Below are 18,345 nucleotides of genomic sequence, written 5' to 3'. Positions count from 1 at the left end.
GTGAAGTGTTTACAGTAGTGTAGATAATTTTAAATAATTTTATTATTTTTCAATGGTTCGTCTGGATGAATATTTATTATTTTTAATAGTATTTAATTGCAGACATTACATAGTATTTGTAATTTATATCTATGTTATGTTTGTAAAGATAATGTTTTGATACAAGTATCAGGATGTTATCAAGGTATAATTTAAGTTTTTTTTTACATTTTACTGTTAATATGGAAGTCAGTCTGAAGTCAAATATCTGGTTCATGTATGAGACATGCTCCAAGAAAACTTGATTGGAAGGAGTGATTGGGTAATAGAATTCGGATTGAGCTTTGACTAATGGAGAATGAATATCCCAGTACTTATACCAAATGTTTTTCCTACTTTGTGAAGGGAGGTTTTGTTGGTTCATCTATTAACCGGACAATGTGGTTAAGTCGCCGGATAGAAAGATCCATAGACTAGGATGAAACCATGAGATCGAGCTACTAGAGCTTATTGGATTCACGACCCAATATCCTGCGCTGGTAGGAAAATCGTGACGAAAAGATAATCATGATACATTATTAAAATTCAGAGATCCGAGTTTTATACTGAATCAATCACAATCAATGAGTATTGGTTTAAACACACACCATACACCACACGTTTACATTTACGCAAGGGGGGAAGGAAGGGGATAATATCAACAAATTTAGGATATAATTTTCAGTTTTATTGGAATAAGGGTTCGAGAATTATACATGTATGTGTGGAACAATACAATGCTAATTCTCGAGGGGGCGATTGTAACTAGACGCACTAGCAGTTCTAGTTAACATATAAAAATAATTGGCACAAATAATCGGTCCATATCATTTTCATAAACTAAAAACCTCAATTATTATGTTCCAATATTAATCAAAATACTAGTAAATAGTATGTATATATCTAATAAATTAATTCCGTAAGTTAAATGGAATAGAGGCAAAATATTCTCACGAGAAATTCTAAACAACAAACAAAGACTTTAACTAAATCATATTTCGTAGTGGGTCGTTACTCAGAAAAAGTGATTGGTACTCGAGTTTAAAGGGTAATAAATTAGTCAAACGTATAAGGTAAAGGCATCAGTGCTGAGACATGCACCAGTGTGCCAAAAGTGGGTGTTATTATAGATTAATAAAGTATGAATTGAAAAGTAACTTAATTTTTAAAAGAATTGTTTAGCATAAACCACAACACTACTTCAAAGAAGTGCTGTCTTCTGACATGAAGGGATATGTCATATGCGCCATTTTTTTTGGAGCGTCACATGGTATTTTGATCAGACGTTAGCAGCCGAATTGTGCACTGCTTCACGTAATTAATACTTAATTTATCTGGAAAAAGTAAAAAATTAATATAAATCCATATTAAAGTAAGCCCTGGCCGATTACTGGGTTTGAGACAGTAATTTTAAAGGGATCGTGGACCCAGAGGCCAGCCGATAGAGGCTGAGCATAGGTTTCAAGATTTTTTTTATTTTCAAATGCAATGTAAGTCGTTAAATCAAGCACCTTTAAATATCTACATTATTATGACTTTATTTCATTGAAATACATCAAATACTCAGTAGTCATCCTGTGGCTGACCACTGGACACTGAAATCACGGAACTCGGAACCCAATAGCCAGGCGTTAAAATGGGATAACTGTAGACTGGGTATTTAAAGGCTGTGTCTTGGTAGACGGGAGGCTGATTGCTGGCGGAAAGGCCCTTGCATTATATTTAATGAAATATTTCCATAAACTAAATTAAATTACGTTTTATTCTGTATAAAAATTAAACTTTAATAAATTATTGATGAGTAAAAACATTCATAATTCTTATTGATCAATTAGTGGGCAAATTAGACGTTCTTGAATATAGAAATTTCGTGGAGGGGTTGACTATTGGTGCCTTTACCCTGCGATAAGTACGAGAGACGCGTCTAACACGTCTGGAGCGTTTGCCGAAGGTTATAAATAGCTCAGTTTAAGCCAGGACCGCCATTATATTTTTGACCGTCGGATTGTCACTTTCTCTGGCTTATTCGTAGACGTAAAAACAAAGGTTGTTATTTTGACGATTGAATGTTTGACATTGCGTAGCTACTATGCTGTTCTTTGTCAATCTGTTCAATTGTTATTTTAGTGTCAATACTTACTTATTTTTGTGGATTTTTTTGTATTTTAGAGCCAGTTCAGTGTCAGGTTGCATGGTCAACCTACCGAGTACACCTAACCAAACGGTGACAAGCAGGTTTACTCGGGAATCCAGTAGAGAGTTAGGTCCAGGTCGCGAGAGGGGCCTGGCGTCAGCCTTTTTACCAACACAGGTGACGATTATACCTCTTACGTTCTCTTCAAGGTCTGACAGAGGGATATGAGGGTCTCACGTGTGGACCATTAGGAGTAATCCTTACTCATTGAAATCTGTTGGTAATTGAAGAAGCGTTGTCTTGTTAAATATATTTATTTATACACATTATATACATGGTTAGGGCGCCTTATTCATCTGTACCCAGGCTTCGGCTAACACAGATGGAGGGAGGCAATCACACAGACACTAGGGTTTGCTATACCTCGGTTTTGTCGGCCGAACGTTTAGAGCTTAAATTAGGGTCCCTCACACACACACTCCTCCCTGTAAAAATAGAGGTTCGCCTCTAGTTTTACACACATTAGAATAGGTGAATTTGGGGTAGAGTTAGGGTAGAGTCATTATTTGGGTGTTAGGTTTATTTATTTTCTTTCACATTTAGTTTGATTGTATACAAAACTAATATCATTAGAGTTTTAACTGTTTTTAATTACAAAATAAACTAAAATCTATCATCAGTAGCATATGGATGGGTTACTGAGGCTCGTACATTAAATATGATTGAAGGTTTATATATTTTTACATTGGGTGAGATAGGGGAACAAAGTTATTTGAGGACATACTAAATAATTTTGTTATAGGGAGCTAGTGACCGGCGGAGCAGTTCACTAGTGACAATTGAGCTTTTCTATAACTGGGGAATTAAAGGGTAAATAAAGTCATATTTAATTGACGATTGTTTTCAGTATTCCATACATTATTAGTAGATTCAGATGAGTTTCTTGGCGTTTCTTCTCGTCTGAAATTAGGTTACGAAACGTTGGTAGAGTAATATTACATAGTGCTTAGGAATACCTATTAAAAATAAAATACAATAAAATGGGTATTAATTAGCTTAGAGACCCGTCTTCATCCGGGCGTGACAGTAGATAAAGTATGTTTGTACGTACTATTCTTTGCAATATATTTACTTATGGTTACAATGGTTACATATACATATTTTCCTTTAGCTAGCTAGGTTAGCGAAGAGATATATTAAAAGGAAAATATAAGTTTTTAAATTACAAACAAAAAGGGCTTACTACTGTTCACGGTAACTGGTCACGGTAGGGCCCGGTAGGAGATAAATTCTAAAAAATATATATTATTTACTATTTTTTTTTATTTGTCTAACAATAGTGTTAATAAAAATATACAGTAGGAATATTTACAAATTCATAGGATATTTAGGGATAGTTTTGAAAAATCCAAATCGTATCAGTTTTCACATAAAAGACGAAGGGTACTAAGGTTCACAATGTAAATACACTAGACGATCACATGGCCAAATTTTATTTATTTTCCTATTTTTATTTAATCCTGGTTGAATTTTAGTTAATTAGTTTAGTAGTAGATGGGGTAAGGTACAATAGATTATAGTCTAAGCCCGAAAAATCACCTGAATTAATAATATTATATTTATTACACTACTCCTACCACGGTTTCTTCAATAATATTGTTCTCCTTTGTTTTTACGCGTGGGAAATCAAAAATATGTTTTTATTATCTTTATACCTATCAACCACCCTGTTCCGTCTTTAAAAACTTAATTCATTTCGAGTAGGAATACCTTATTAGTAGGGTAACATAAGAACATCCAAGTACATCTGCACTCTCGTCATCGGGCATTTCCATTATGACTATTTCATTTATTACAATTATCTTGTGTTAATGTATAAAAACTCCGCGGTAAAAGGTGTAAAACACAGGCTGATTCAACAGCTATTTATGAAATGACGGATACTTGATAATCTACATTATTAGGGTTCCGTAGCCAAATGGCAAAAAACGGAACCCTTATAGATTCGTCATGTCCGTCTGTCTGTCCGTTTATTTTACATCTTGACGGCACATGCATATAATTCATTAGAACCTCTATGATTCTTTACTTACCACTCTGGTACTTTACCCGAAGGGTAACAATCGGAACCCTATTACTAAGCTTAAGGTTTTTTTTTTTTTTTAATCATGTACCTACATAAACCACATGTATATTGAGTTTCATGATTTCTTCCGGACGTCCCTGTACTAATAAAAATTAAAAATATTATAAAATAAAAATATATTTATTTCAGAACATTAAATTCCATAGATAAGATTAGATTAGATTAGATGATATATTTCATGAAAAACAATTACATGACTCGAATAAATTACGTGACGACCGGTCTGGCCTAGTGGGTAGTGACCCTGCCTATGAAGCCGGTCCTAGGTTCGAATCCCGGTTTAGCGCATCTATTTGTGTCAAGAGCACAGCACATTATATTTATCGTTGTCTGAGTAAATATTTATTTATTAGTTTGCATTGATGTCAAAACATAATAATTTCTACCACGATCGTCAAAATAAAATAAAAATGAAAATAATAACAATAATTCACAACACTTAGAATAAGAGTAAGTAGGTAAATACTTACACAATCCAAAATATAAATTTACAATTCAAATATTTTCAAAACATATAAAAAAATAATTGACAATACAAAGAATTCGGACTACTTAGGTTTGGAAACCAAAACTAAGTAGTCCGAAATCTTCTAGTATCTCTGTGTCTGTACGTTTCTTTTTTTTATATTCTTGTTTTTATAAGAACTAGGTTAATTTAAAAAGCGCTATAACCTGCAAAAAAATGCGTCGTAAAACAGACGCCTAGCATACAAAATAGGCAACAATAAATGCAAAAATAATAGTCAGACAGAGATATTTTTTTATCATTCCCTTCCTAAAATTTCGTTACGATTGGTTAAGTTTTGGGGTGATAATGACGAGAACGAAACCTCGATTTCTGAGATTATTATAGATTTGCCTAAAATTCTCAATCTGAGAAGAAGATCAGCTGAGCTGATATTTCCTCTTAAAGAACAATAAAAGTGATGTCACCTGTCGTAGAAAATATAGTTTTTGACAGCTGTCAAAGCTTTCATAAATAAGTATGATATTATAATAAATTATTATAATTAACCACATAGAGTCAAAAATACAAGAATGTACGTAAACGCCTTCTAAAAATGACTGATTGACTAACAATAGTGCCATGTCAATTGTTATATGTATTTATTATGCTTCAGGATACTATACCTAAGTAGATTTTTTTGTTTACACTTACCGTATTTTTTAGGGTTCCGTAGTCAACTAGGAACCCTTATAGTTTCGCCATGTCCGTCTGTCTGTCTGTCGGAGGCTTTGCTCCGTGGTCGTTAGTGCTAGAAAGCTGAAATTTGGCATAGATATATAAATCAATAAAGCCGACAAAAACCTAGAATAAAATCTAAAAAAATTTTTTTTTGGATACCTTCCCTACACGTAAAGTGGGGATGAATTTTTTTTTTGCTTCAACCCTACAATGTGGGATATCGTTTGAAAGGTCTTTGAAAACTAATAGGGGTCTTCCACAAACATTTTTTGATAAAGTGAATATATTCGGATATAATCGCTCCGAAAGAAAAAAAAATACGTCCCCCCCCCTCTAACTTTTGAACCATAGGTCAAAAAAATATGAAAAAAATCGTGGAAGTAGAGCTTAAGAAAGACATTAAGTGAAAACTATAGCGGACATGATCAGTTTAGCTGTTTTTGAGTTATCGCAAAAAGTTTCCCCTTCATAGTAAAAAGTCGTTATATCCACAGGTCATCCCTTGGTTAATAATCTACTATACTTTAAGCTCCAGTTTAGCTTATTGTGACGGAAGAGTAACTACCGAACCCTACTCTGAGCATGGCCCGATATGCTCTTGGCCGATTTTTGTACATTTTTCTCAGTCATAGAAGGTATACAAATATTCTTACATTTTCAATCCACAAAGTGAAGACTTGCCTTATTTCTAGTGATAGGTAAAATCAAAAGTTTTCCGCAGCATGCATCTCCGCTTTGCTTTGCTTTTCTTTAATTGCACACATCATTGAACTTTTATGAGAGAAGTATCGAAGCGAAGTTCTTACATTGAACTTAATTAGAGCACACCGCTGGCTAGGAGCACGTCCCGTAGTAAATTTGATCTAATTTAAATTAAATTAGGCAAAGGTTCGTCGACAAGAATCGATCGTTTACAACAGGGGTGGCCAACAGGTCGATCGCGACCGACCGGTCGATCGCGACTGTTAGTCCAGTCGATCGTGGCAAGGCAAAAAATATAAATACGTAGGCCGGTTTCATTTAAGGTTTCAAGAAGTATGTAATTGGTAGATCGCACAGGGTTTCGTTAGTAAACAGGAGATCTTGGGTCTAATCAAGTTGGCCACCCCTGGTCTACAAGAATATATGCGTGGTTATAGTGAAAGTACATAAGTAGGGTAGGTGGACTGTTATTGTCTGGACAATAGTAGGTACTCGGGAAGGTAGTTAGTTATTACTGGCCGCGTAGCCAACATGCAAATCGCTTACGCTCCGTAGCGATCGAAACGCAACTGTCACTGTCGCACTAATATGGAAGAGTGATAGAGAGACACATAGCGTTTCGTTGTCGTAGCGATAGCGATTGTCACCTTGGCTAGACCGGCTGGGCGTTTTAGGGAGCATTAAAAATACTAGTAGTTCGCGGTATAGATTTATTATAGATAACTGGATTTAATTTTCGACACGATTGAATTAAACAAGTAGATATTCATGATGGCTGCCAAATTTTTATAATTTCAACTACGAAACTATGGATTCTGACACATCATTTTTAAGAGAACTTTCCAGTCCTCAGATATCAATTCATCAGTTGTGATCTTTTTTATCACAGAGTTCTTATGGCCACCTCCTGTTTCCATCACCAGATCAGCTCGATATTACCATAACATTGCATTGTCACCCAACTTACATATGTATTACATATGTATTCAAATTTTCAGCTTCATCGAAAATAGGGAAGTGGGTCAAATTTAACTTGCAAGATTTGGCTTGACTTGCTCCATGATTAGCAAATAGCACATTATTCCGTCCCAAATAAACAATTTTGTCAGACTCATATTATCCCCCTTAAGATTAATTAAACAGTTTATGTTACTACACTGAATGACTTAACACGAGTAAGTGAACCGAAGGTTAGAAGCGGCCATTTCTCTATTCAACGCTAATTCAGACCTTACTAGTGCAGGCGCCACAGAATAGATTTGTACAGATCTTTTACCTGTGCCCTGTGTATTATACTCGAACTTTAGTCAACATTTCTGATCATCTGTAGTTTTACCGAAAAACACCAACGTAAAAAAATACCTATAGAACTTCTCGCGCAGTGAGGGGTGTTTTTAGGGTTCTGTAGTCAACTAGGAACCCTTATAGTTTCGCCATGTCCGTCTGTCTGACTGTCTGTCCGCGGCTTTGCTCCGTGGTCTTTAGTGCTAGAAAGCTGAAATTTGGCATGGATATATAAATCAATAAAGCCGACAAAGTCGTACAATAAAATCTAAAAATTTTTTTTTAAGGTACCTCTCCTACACGTAAATTAGGGGTGATTTTTTTTTTGCTTCAACCCTACAGTGTGGGGTATCGTTGGAAAGGTCTTTCAAAACTAATAGATGTTTTTAACAAACATTTTTTGATAAAGTGAATATATTCGGAGATAATCGCTCCGAAAGAAAAAAAAATGTCTTCCCCCCCCCCTCTAACTTTTGAACCATAAGTCCTAGGAATTATAAAAAAATCGTAGAAGTAGAGCTAAAGAAATACATTAAATGAAAACTATAGCGGACATGATCAGTTTAGCTGTTTTTGAGTTATCGCAAAAAGTTTCCCCTTCACAGTAAAAAGACTTTATTTAGGTACTGATTATGCAAATTTGCCTATTTGTTTAACTCGGGTGAAAGGTACCGTTTCATCCCTTGGTTAACAATTTACTATACTTTAAAGCTCCAGTTTAGCTTATTGTGACGGAAGAGTAACTACGGAACCCTACACTGAGCGTGGACCGACATGCTCTTGGCCGGTTTTTTTTTCAATAATTTGAATCCAATATTATCAGATAATAATGTCTTATACATGCAACATATTTATTTTGTATTTACTCCGTTAATTAGTAGCTTCGCCAGCGTCAGCCGCAGTCGCAGACAGGGAGATGGCTCTTTCTGACAATATTGGAGTAGCCTATACGCTTATAATAGTCAATACAAATAACATATATATGTATGTTATGTATGTACATTATAACATTGTCACTAACATAGGTTAAGTTAACAAATGTAATATGGAAATTTCAATTCTGGAATAAACGATTATTTTATTTTATTTTATTTTAATTAATCAATATCGAAAATCATGCATCGGAATTATTATTTTTTTATACCACGTCGGGCGGCAAACAAGCATATGGCCCGCCTGATGGTAAGCAGTCTCCGTAGCCTATGTACGCCTGCAACTCCAGAGGAGTTACATGCGCGTTACCAACCCTAACAACCCTCCCTCCCCTCGTTGAGGTCTGGCAACCTTACTCACCGGCAGGCACATAACACTATGAGTAGGGTCTAGTTTGGCTGCGGTTTTCTGTAAGGTGGAGGTACTTCCCCAGTTGGGCTCTGCTCTAGATCTGGAATGACATCCGCTGTGCTGTGCCCTACCACACAAAGCGAGATGAAATTCACAATGCCCATACCTCTCTTGTGGACGTAGTTTAAGGACGTACCCGGGTTTTTATAGACTTTAACCAATAAATGCATTGTCTGTGTCCAATATTTGTTTGTAGCAATGTTGATTGTCTCATATAATACATTCGTTTAGCAACTCATCAACCTAGAAGGTGTTATTGGACTTTGATCGGCCCCCACACTGAACAACAAATCGTGTAATCTATAGATAACGTTCAAGTCGTTATAATTATAAATAACGCTATTCGTTTGTTTTGTTAGTATTATCAATTCTCTGATCTTCTAAGGTTTTTTTTGTAACCTACCGCAACTTGTCTTATGGTGCTCCGGGACATTGGCTGTTATAAAATATTTTACAGTACATATGGTGCTACTTTACCGCACTAGTGCGAAAATTAGCATATTACGTTACTGTGTCGAATATTTAAAGGGCCATATGTACTGTAAAACGTTGTACGATACATGTGCGAATAGGTAATTCGCAACTCGTGTCGATTTAAAACACTCCCTTCGGTCGTGTTTTAATTTATCGTCACTCGTTTCGAATTTCCTATTTTTCGCACTTGTATCGTAATGTACTATTACAACATCGTGTGATAGGGACATCATGATAGTATTGATAGTAATTTATTATGTTGTCCCTGTCACACGATGTTATATAACATTTTATAACAACCAATGTACCACAAGTTTGTTGCCTTAACTATTTAGTAGGTTAGTCATTTACTATTACCCTTTTTCCAGATTTTCAATTGTATATGAAATGCCACATCTTTTGATGTTACCCAAAAGTACTGTTTTTTTTCCTCCAAAATTAAATCTGAGTAAGATTATTAGACATCATAGAAAACCTAGCATTTCGGACGAAAAAGTTAATCAACACTACTTTTGAAATTAGATAATTCTAACCTTAATAAAAACGGGATTTTTATTTAATCATATAGCAAACATATCGTAAAAATAGAAACAATATAATTAATTAAATGTCTACACATAGACCAGTCAGCCACTTCATGGCTTCGTCGCTCAGGGTGATCAGCGTTGGCAGCATTGTTGCATTTTTATCATTTGTCACTATGCCTGTCACTTTCGCACTTACATACCTGTTAGAACGTGACAGGCAGCATGGTGACAGGCGATAAAAATGCGACCGTGCTTAGCCCGCTGGTCTTCGGGAGGACCGGCGACAATAACGCGTCATAGGCAGTCTTGAATTATGTGCTGCATGGTTTGGGCTTCCGCACCGCAGCTGCATGCCGGAGAATCAACCCACCCACAGCGGTGTTTGTAGTAGGCGCATAAAAACGGGATAAGTGTCGTCGTATCGTTCCAAGTAACTTTTTAAAAACTGTAGTCGCTGATTGTAGTCTAATGACTGTAGATAATTTAATTACCTGATATGATTCATTTCAAGATCTAACTGCATCTTCATTGCAATAATTATCATTAACTAAGTGGTCACAGACGTGTACCGCAAATTAAAATCTCGTACAAACAGGAACAATGTATAATGTAATGTTAATGATGATTCTGGAATTTATTTAAATGCCATGGCAATTTCCTTGTCGCATATTTGTTTTGCACTGCAAACAATCGTATGGCCCAACCTTTAATGTATTCTATGGACACGAGCTAGCTTAACGGTGTAATATGCATGTTGCAGACGGGATTGGGAAGCCTAGTACCAAATCTTAGTAATTTAAACGTCAACTTAAAGTCATTGACCCTAGAATGACCTTTCAGTGATGTGGTTGGTCGGTCACCGACGTCACTATGCTACGCTAAATTATAAGACCGCCTACGTATTGGTGTGACAGACATAAAGATATACAAATTTCAAATTCCGATGTTAGGACGAACGCCCTAACGATAAAGATGAGGCGATTTTGTTTTAGAAAGCAACGTGTCGGCTACATGGCATAGCAATTTAAAAGATAATGGCGTACGTTGACAAAGTAGTAACCCCCATACCTTCATATAAGGCGTATACCTACTTATTGCGGTCAAAAGATCAAATCATGGGATTACAGGCCGTATGTTAGCCTTCTTTGACCTCACTAATACGTCATTAAACACTGTATAAGAGCGATTATCTGATGGCGTATACGATTGCGTTATAAAATAATTATGCACAATTAACTCTATGGAATAAAACTGGATCTCGCTAAATGCTACCGCGTGCCTTTGGTGTAACAACTTTATTTACATACATATACAAATCGCTTGCCATTACGTAATCAACATAGTATAGGTAATTATGGGAAATATTAGCTGCACGCTGCACGCGCAGAGAATATGCGTATTTATAGGGTTGTATTCAATTTGCAATAGACAAGGACATAGTTGCATCCCATTGTAAATTTCGTTTCGACCTGAGGTGCCTCAGGCATGGCAAAGTTTATAATATTGCCAATGTTTGTGGGACACATTGCACGTGTCGTACCATTCTGTTGTAAGGAAGCAGTGGTGTGGTGTGGCACAGTGTGACTCAGCCCTTCCCGCTTCCACAGTTTGAAATTCCTGAGACACAAAATAGGAATTACAAAGCCCCGGTTGTGCCCAGCCGAGTACGACATATAACCTAGTAACTGGCAGTAGGTTAGACGATGATTTGTACTTGTAGTCCTCCTCCAATGATAATTGTGCCACGAACTAAAATAAAATAAAAAACCGGCCAAGAGCACCGGCCACGCTCAGTGTAGGGTTCCGTTGTTACTCTTCCGTCACAATAAGCTAAACTGGAGCTTAAAGTATAGTAAATTGTTAACCAAGGGATGAAACGGTACCTTTCACGCGAGTTAAACAAATAGGCAAATTTGCATAATCAGTACCTAATTAGGTAAAGTAAGTCTTTTTACTATAAAATGAAGGGGGAACTTTTTGCGATAACTCAAAAACTGCAAAACTAATCATGTCCGCTATAGTTTTCATTTAATGTCTTTCTTAAGCTCTACTTCCACGATTTTTTTTTCATAATTTTTGGACCTATGGTTCAAAAGTTAGAGGGGGGGGGGACACAATATTTTTTTCTTTCGGAGCGATTATCTCCGATTATATTCACTTTATCAAAAAAATTGAAGTTTGTTGAAGACCCCTATTAATTTTGAAAGACCTTTCCAACGATACCCCACACTGTAGGATTGAAGCAAAAAAAAAATCACACCTACTTTACGTGTAGGGGAGTTACCCTCAAAAAAATTAAATTTTTAGATTTTATTGTACGACTTTGTCGGCTTTATTGATTTATATATCCATGCCGAATAACAGCTTTCTAGCACTAACGACCACGGAGCAAAGCCTCGGACAGACAGACAGACAGACAGACAAACAGACAGACAGACAGACAGACAGACAGACGGACATGGCGAAACTATAAGGGTTCCTAGTTGACTACGGAACCCTAAAAAGGGTTAAGAGGTGTTACTCAGTCGAAAGAGGTAGGTACTAAAAAGAACTAAGCCTCGGAACTAAGCTAACAAAGAAACTAAAACTAACAAGCCCTATAAAAAATTCCGAATATAGATTAGTCGACACGTCAACACCAACGAAAGCGACTTAATTGGCACTATATTACACCTATATTTAGAGCTACCCACTCAATTATAGAAACTATCAGGTCATTACCCACAAATAGCGACGCATTTAAATGTTTAAGCGCATTTTATTACAATAAAGTTTCCCGTGATCTATGACCGGCGCTGTCCAAAAATATACGTCTAATTTTAGTAAAACGCGTGTCTCTATTGCGTGTATTGATAATATATCACGATTAGGATTAATGTAAATAAATGACTTAAGTGAATTACTCTTTACGAGCACTTAAGACCTTTTAGAATGACACGATGCATGCCAACACGCGCGGCCTTTCACGCACAACGCGCATGTCCAGTGCGGTTGGGATCCCAATCTAGAAAAGTGGGATGTGGCGTGATGCGATGGCGTGATCACTGTAACGGTCTAAATGGGACGGCGACCTTATCTCAATGTAAGAAGAGCTATTATAAAAGAATGCTCAATCAAATAACCGTCACATATAGGGCAGCGACTTTATATCAAACGTATAAGAGCCAAATTCGAAATATTGGTTGGAGTCACACGCAGTACGTCATACGTACGGGATCGCAAATCGTAATTTCGGCATGAGTGATCATCGGGGGTGTAACTCAGTGGTAGAGTGTCTGCTTCGCATGCTGAAAGTCCTGGGTTCAAATCCCAGCTCCTCCAACATTACTTTTATTATTTTGCGTAAACAATAATCTTACTAACTTAGTAGCTATTAGAATAAAACTAAAAGAAAAGTTAAGATTGTTAATCATAATTATAATCAAAAGAGCCCGCATAAGTTAGAAGTAGGACTTCAAGTATTTTGTCAACATTTAGGTTTTGGTTTTAATTAGTTATCTTAAACCACTTCCTATTTTCTAGACAGACTGCACGTCGGCAAACGCTCTAGCTCATATTTCAAATAAAATTGTAGTGTCTTAGGAAACCGCTGTTGGTTACTCCATCTATTAAATTATGTTGAAAACTAAATCATTGTGTTGGCGCCACTGTAGCTGTACAGGCAGGACAGCTTACGCCATCTGTTGAAAGTAGTGTATTTTGTTTTAGCTCACGTTCTATGTTATTTTATTTTTTATCTTTGGTAGTTGTGGCAATAAACATTTTTTATCTTTATCATTAATTTTAACTGACGGTAAATAAAATAGACATGACAATAAAACAGCCGTAGTAATGCAATATTTTAATGAAAATTCAACTAAATGTATAAATCTTATTTATACTTATACAATAAACAAGTAAATTGATAAATATATTTACATGTTGGAGGAATCGCGTACATTGCGAATTTCCTTCCAAAATTGCACTAACAAAAATACGGGACGCTACCGCGTCCCCATACTCAATGGGTACTTGTACTTGGGACATAATGTATTAAATAATATTATTCAATGATAAATAAAATGTATTGGATTGTTCCTTGAGATCACATATGTCAAAAGACTTCGCAAATAAACTAATAAAAACTCTTAGGGCTACGTCAACTTTGGCAATATTGTAATACAAAATTGGTCTCTTTAACAAAGGTATAAGTCCCAGTAACCTGTGGAGCGTGCTCAACGAGTACATTATTTATAAATAATTGTATAATAGATATTATTATCGCAGTCTTAGGACGCCGGGGACCGGCTTCGCCTTACCCTAGAGAGACCGCTCTATTGCTACACCTACTACGGCGCTACTTGAAGTACTTGATATTAATACAATGAGCTAAGTAAACGTCTAAGCTGCGGGCGGGTACGTACTAGTAGAAAAATCTAGAAAAAATCGCGTTTGTAACACTCAAAAGCTATGCAAGCGACGCAGTGTAAGTGTCACTAAGGGTATATATCTTAGTGTGATATAATGGTATCAGCCACTCTTAAGAAGTTTATTCAAAACGGTCACTAAAACAAAATACTTTGCCGTTCAAAGATCTAAAGTATTTTTTTCTGTAGTTGACTAACACGTTATTTTTTTGTATATCTCTTCTAGATTTTTCTACAAACCGCCATCTATTTCATCTAATCTATGCTAATAGAAATGCTACGATTATTATTGGAAGATAGGTAAATGGCCTCGCCTATACGAAACGATAACAAGTGACTACAACACTAACTAGCCTAAAGATCTACACTAGAAAACGAGGAGGGAATAGAAAACAAATATAGAAGACTACTGGCCGTTTACATTGTCTGTTTGGCATTTTAAGGGCCATAATTAATCATGTTATCATGTTCTAATACAATGGCATTGGAAACGCATATTAGGAATAGATATCAAGGGTCAAGTTCACGTTCCTTCTAGTAACAGAAAGGCCAGGGGTCTATCATAAGGTGTCGAATATCAGACATTTAAATTAACATCCGTGAAGCTGCGCAGCCGGTACAAACACACCCTGGCCTGCCGTTTATGATAGATGTAAGCGTAGGAACCCATCATAGTAGGTATCTGCCACTGGAAAGATAAAGCTTTTTGGTCCGTGCCTAGAAAGGAACTAAACATAGGCTATATACGTTTAATCCATCTTTACTAAGTCTCCGCTGAGACAATTGACGTCAAACTTAACACGCTACAATAAAAGAACCTACTTTATAGTTGAATGTAACAAGTAAACGGCCTATTTGGCTACACGGCTACACAGAGGTCTACAATAGGTTTGGCAGGGACGGGAAGAAACGTTAACATACAACCATCGCAGGCTATAGAGAGTCCAGGCGGGTGCGCTGCACAGCCAGCAGTGCTGATTGTTGCTGGAGACTCTTGCGCAGGCCTTCTAGTGTTTGGAGGACCTGTGGAACAAATATTAGCGTTTATTTTAGTGTCAAAGCTATGGGAACCCTCTGAGCGATTACTGATTAATAATATTTTTTAAGGACAATTAGTTTATTCGTGGTTATAACTTAAAATCGATATCATTACTACTCTTACACGTACGATTCATTAACCTGATCAAATCTAAAGTCAGATTTGAAGACTTGAAATTTGAAACAACAAGTTCTAACAAAAAATATTAGATATGAATATGTATATACTCATAATCCAGGATCTTAGAAGAAACGTCCAGATTAAGAACCTTGTTTTTGACATCAGATCCATTAATCGAACCGGATTATAGCAATTACGTAAACATTGAAAATTCTAGATCGACGCATTAAATAAAAATTCCCGATAATTGGTTTTTAATGTATGTTTTATAGTTTTACATCTTTGTTTACTATAAACCACTGACGTACCTAATCGTATTGTAGGTATAATAGACGATGAATTAACTATAACTAATATATAAATTGACGTCAATACTATAAAACGTAAGTCATCATACATATTAAAACGGTGACTTGCTAAGATTTTCCAAAATCCGTGAAACCGGTTAATCTAGTTCTATGCAGTTAATTTGCGGTTGTAAATATGTCTCGCGACTGTTAGGACGTTAATAGGTATAGCCCCGTTGTGTGTTCGATTTAGTGGCACTCATATTGGCTGGGATCTTTTGCATTGGCTATACATGACTGCGGCGCCACCATGATTGGCCGCTATAAGATATTTTTTAGGATAATAAATCCTAGACAGTGAGCCCAGGCATATTTAGGCATACTTGCGAATATTCGGTCAAATCTATTTAGTATATTTGTCTTATTACAACGTTCAATTCAGTAGATTCTACTTAAAATTTAACAATTAATATTACAATTACGTCTCCCCATTGCCATTAACACAGGATGAGACGTGACGTGTATTGAAACCATATGAGGTTTTGTATCATTTGGCGAATGTTAATATTTTTTTCGAGAGATTCTTGCTGTTGACCTGATCGTTTTTAGGGAATGCTTAGGAAACAATTTGTCTTTAGTTGCTACTGTAGGTTTTCGAATGGCTTATTAGAATGTTATAGATGAACCGAATAAATCGGAAGAATAATCGGTTCGGCAAAATTCATGTTCGGCCCATCTCTATTCCATTCCATATTCATCCTTTACCTTTGTCATGACTTTCGCCCCTCCGCACCGCACCACATGCTCGTACAACGACACGACACCTGAAAGTTTCTCACCTCATCCCTCTGGTAGGCCTTCCTCTTCGGCGGCTCGGAGTGAGGTCGGTCGGGGCCGAGCGCGACGCGGGCGGCGGGCGCGGGCGCGGCGGGGAGCGGGGGCGGCGCGGCGAGCGGGGAGCGGCGCGCGGGGGTGAGGGGCTGGCGGCGCGGCTCGGGCGAGTTGGCGCGCATGAAGTTGGTCAGGTGCGTGCGCTCGGGGCTGCGGCGGGGGGCTTCCACCTTGGGGAGGCATTGGAAAACTATGAGGTGCGATACTGGGGTCGGAACCGGTTTTTAAATTAATCGTCCCCAAAGTATTCTGATTTGCACATATTTATAGGAATGCTGTTTTGATGTGCAATTAGGTTTAGACTAGGTTAGTTTAGTATTTTTTTGCTGATCGTTTAAATAGCACCTATGAAAAACTGCCTATACCTGCCTGAGAATTGGGCATTAATCTCCACACTGGACCAAAGCAGGTTGGAGACTATAGGTACGTGCGCCTTTGAATTTCTTCACAGTGTTTTCCTTCGCCAAAAATCATTAAAATAAATTATTTTCTCCAAATGTTCACCTTATAGTTGCAAAAATAGTTCGGGAAGTTCTTCGTTATGGTCAAACTCAAAATAAAAAAAATCAAACCATTATTGTCGTGTTTTAACGAACGGGAAGTTATTACTGTATTTTTTTTACTTTTTAAAAACATGTATCCACTAAGAAAAACGCAAACAGCCAATTAATATAGCCGCGGGCTGCGTTTACACGATTCAACATCATTTCAAGCTATAGGATAGAGTCATGTAAGAGCGTCTTAAATGAAATACTGCTTAATAAAATCAAAGACTATATAACTTTTCTCATGCGTGTAAATACACCTTATATTGCACAATTATATTGAATAAGCGAATATTGAATATTACCATATTCAATATTCAATATTACCATATTCAATATTCACTATTCTGCCATCCGGTACCCCGAATGGCAGAATTGTGCCTTTAACTTTAAAAAAATAACTAAAGAGAGATATTCTTTTTGACGTTTTTGATTAGAAGGTTCGATTTAAGTGCTGGTTGATGCTTAAATTGTGATTATTTTACCTGATTTCCTCGCATGTTTGGAGAAAAGTACTATATATGCCTCGGCTGGAACAGCAATTCGTGGATTCGTCTATCTTGTCGAAAGAACCAAGAATTGCCCTTTCCCGGCCTCCGCAATAATCTACGTACTATAAAAGGAAAGCCTAAAATATAAACTAATTCATTATGTGAAAAGAGTTACCGGTGCTGACCCTAGGGTGTAGGATAGGATGCAGGTTTGGTATAGGCATGCTCGAACTCATTGGCCCTCAACTTTGTCAGAAGGGTGAGGAGAGGATGTCTTAATATATTGATAAAAGGCGTAATTAAGTTAAGTGGTGTATTAGAACAGTAGTGCTTGTTGAGAAATAGAGATGAATGAGCTAAACTTATATCATAATACGACATCTCTTATACGAGTACAAGTATCTGACATGACAAGGATATTTATGTTACCACAGTACAAGCGTTTATGTGGTAATCAAGATTTATTTTATTTTATTTTAAGCTCAATCTCATCGACTGTTTCAAGGATTGAAACAATGTGTTATGAGAATGCATGTTCTATTAATAATTGCATGTAAAAATAACAGAGGAACCGAATTAGTAATACTGCGTCAAACTGTTCAAAAATATATAAAATTAAAGTACATAATTTGAAGACTACTAGCGCCATCTAGTTTGACTTTCAGTAAAAACCAACAGTATTGTAGAACACAGAAAGGTTTGGGCTTAGATGTTGGGTAATACGTCTAGGAAAATGCTGAAAAAAATGAGT

At 36.6% G+C, this 18,345-nt stretch overlaps 1 non-coding gene across 1 annotated transcript; it reads left to right on the top strand.

The window, feature by feature from the left end:
* The first annotated feature begins 13,064 nt into the window (after window positions 1-13,064).
* On the top strand, window positions 13,065-13,136 carry Trnaa-cgc (transfer RNA alanine (anticodon CGC)). The gene has a single exon. It is a non-coding gene; the product is annotated as a tRNA-Ala (tRNA).
* Window positions 13,137-18,345: the final 5,209 nt, after the last annotated feature.

The sequence above is a fragment of the Cydia pomonella genome, unplaced genomic scaffold (assembly GCF_033807575.1).
Source record: "Cydia pomonella isolate Wapato2018A unplaced genomic scaffold, ilCydPomo1 PGA_scaffold_138, whole genome shotgun sequence".
Taxonomy (NCBI): domain Eukaryota; kingdom Metazoa; phylum Arthropoda; class Insecta; order Lepidoptera; family Tortricidae; genus Cydia; species Cydia pomonella.
Note: the sequence above shows the minus strand (reverse complement) of the source record. Positions and strands in the feature narration are given on the sequence as shown.